This window comes from Hakea prostrata, chromosome 8 (assembly GCF_041222555.1).
Source record: "Hakea prostrata isolate BN-2017 chromosome 8, UWA_Hpros_2, whole genome shotgun sequence".
In the NCBI taxonomy this organism is placed as follows: domain Eukaryota; kingdom Viridiplantae; phylum Streptophyta; class Magnoliopsida; order Proteales; family Proteaceae; genus Hakea; species Hakea prostrata.
The window spans coordinates 21300148-21302979 of record NC_142607.1 but is presented as its reverse complement, the minus strand read 5'-3'; the positions used below and the strand labels follow the sequence as shown (position 1 = coordinate 21302979).

Here is a 2832-nt window from a genome sequence, read left to right as displayed (position 1 = left end):
TGAAAATTAATGATCAGGATTGATTGATGACCACGTGGCGCTCATTGGGTAGCGGCTGCTGGATGGCCGCTACTTAGAGCGCCGCAGAGGATGTTAATCCACCGAAACTGTACCGATTGACACCCTTATAAGAGAACGTGAACCATGTTCTCCTTTCTATAAATAAAGGCAAACCTAACCTTAAATGTAAATTTGTAATCTGCAATTCTGCAAAATTCAAAAAGGTTCAATTTTTCTTCTCTATCTGTTTTACCTTCACTGAAATGATCCAACAATCTAAAGATCCAAACTGGCAGATCTTGAGATTTCCAGTGATTCATCCCTGCATAAGTGTCTCCCCAAAAATGCTTCTTCGTGATTTCTTTCTATCTCCAGCCACATAAATGATTTTGTCACCCAAAGACGCAAGAAAAGCAATTCGTCAAATTTGGACTTCAAAGCATTTGATATTTTTAGAATTTTTCATGATATTTGAAGTTATCGGCAATTTATTGCCGATTTTTGGTAAATCTTGTATCCTTGTACCATTTCGTATCACTAAGCTCCGAAACGGCTAAATATTGCCATTTTTCCTTCCTTGGACATGCCACGCTGAGAATTACTGCTTTCGCATATATGGAATTTGGATCTCAAGCATAAAAACTGATATTCAGTACCAAAATAATGGGATTAACACCGAAAACATGCTGTGCTGAAGTTATTGCTTTCGCATACATGGATGGATATCTGATTTTTCACATGTATCTGATCCGATACTTTGTCTCTGGACATGCTATCTCGAGAGTTGTTGCTTTTGCATTCATGGGGAGATCCACCACATGCACAGTCTTGAGTTCTCATACGTGGCTGACTCCATGTTTGAGTGATTCCTTATCCATTCGAAAGACTATTATATCCTCAATATGACCTCGTTGACGATGCTTATAAATACTTGTGGCTGGAGAATGCTTCCAACACAACACTAGCAACGTTTAAGGTTTCTTGAAAATAGTTGTAGCTTTCAAAGATGAAAATCTCTCCAAAAATTTCTCTCCATTTGAGCTTCTGTATCCTCTTCATTTTTCTTTTTATGTTGCCTCGGATAGTTCTGTCCAGACCTTTTAACCAGCAACCTTTCAAGTCCTTCCAGCTATTGGAAGGATGTCGCAAGGGCCAAAAGGTTGAAGGGCTGCATGAGCTCAAATGGTATCTCAAGAGGTTTGGTTACTTGAGTTATCCTGATAAATCAAGCAACAGCCTCAGCCATGCAGACGACGATGAATTCGATGATCTTTTGGAAGCTGCAGTAAAGACCTACCAGCTCAATTACAATCTGAAGGTCACAGGGAGCTTAGACTCAGCAACAGTGAAGCTATTGATGTTGCCAAGGTGTGGTTTCCCAGATATAATCAACGGAACAAATTCAATGATGCGATCCAATAACAGCGACATACGTTCCTATTACACCTTCTTTCCAAACGGGCTTAAATGGCCAGATTACAAGCGCAACCTCACATACCGATTTAATTCCAGTGCCCAAGTAATTGCAGTTGAGGATATGCAGTTTGCCTTTCTAATGGCATTCCAATCATGGGCTCGAGTAACCAATTTTAAATTCACACAAGTTGCAGAAGATGCCAAGGCTGACATAGAAATTGGATTCCATCGCGGAGACCATGGAGATGGCCTTTCATTTGATGGAAAATATAATGTATTGGCGCATGCCTATGCACCAACTGATGGAAGGACCCATTTTGATGCTGATGAGACTTGGAGCATTCATCCAGACAAACATGTGGAAGACTTGGAATCAGTTGCTGTGCATGAACTTGGACACCTTCTAGGGCTTATGCACAGCCCACATGAAGAAGCCGTCATGTATCCTACCATGAACTATGGTACCGTACGTAGACTTCTCAGCAACGACGACATGGATGGAATTCAGACCTTGTATCCTATATGAGAAACGAATATGAAATAAAGCAAACTATATTTACCGTTGAAAATAAGGCCTGAGAGTGATGAATAAGGGCAAGATCTCTCTTTCCTCTTACGTTAGGGGACGTGTTGTATTATACCGAATAAGAGATTTCCTAATACTGTTCTCTTACCTTAGCTGTTTTTCAATATTTCCCTCATTTTTGGATTTGAGGTTCATCGAGCCAGCTTGCGCGCATCACGACTACATCTTTTAGGTGTTATTTATATAATTAATATAGGCGGGGCGAATCGCCCTTGGCCCTGAGGGGATTCAAACTTTGACCTCCTATGTGGAAGCGTTGGTCTTTTGCCAATTGAGCCACCCCTCAGGGTTAATATTTCCCTCATTACTTCCTATTGCAATTCAAAAGTCTACATCCTCCACTCATTTGGGGAAAAAAAAATTTCTACCGCACGTGATTTGACCCTTTACCTGTGTCAAAGCTAAAAGCAAAACTCTCTATTTTAGGAAATCCAAAAAGAAAAAATCAGATTCCTATATGTTAAAAAGGAGAATTTTATTTTTAAATTATATATGTATGAAGCATCCAACTGTCTTGATTAGAATTTTTACTCTACATATGGGTGGATGATCCAAACTTTGAATTGCTTGAAAGGTGGTGATCTAGATTCAGTTCATATGGGAGGATCCAAACTTTGAATTGCTTGAAAGGTGGTGATCCAGATTCAGTTTTTTTTTTTTTTTCACTACATTCCATGGATTCCACTGTCCCTACTCCAAAATTGTACACATGTATTAGTTGATATTGATCTCTCGTATATTACATAACCACCTGTTTGGTTAAGCGAATCCAGAGATTTCAAATCTCTGGATTCACAAATGGGAGATTTTTACCTGTTTGGTTGTGTGAA

The 2832-nt window shown here is 39.5% G+C and overlaps 1 pseudogene; it reads left to right on the top strand.

Moving 5' to 3' along the window:
* The first annotated feature begins 976 nt into the window (after positions 1-976).
* On the top strand, positions 977-1942 carry LOC149007413 (metalloendoproteinase 2-MMP pseudogene; annotated as a pseudogene).
* Positions 1943-2832: the final 890 nt, after the last annotated feature.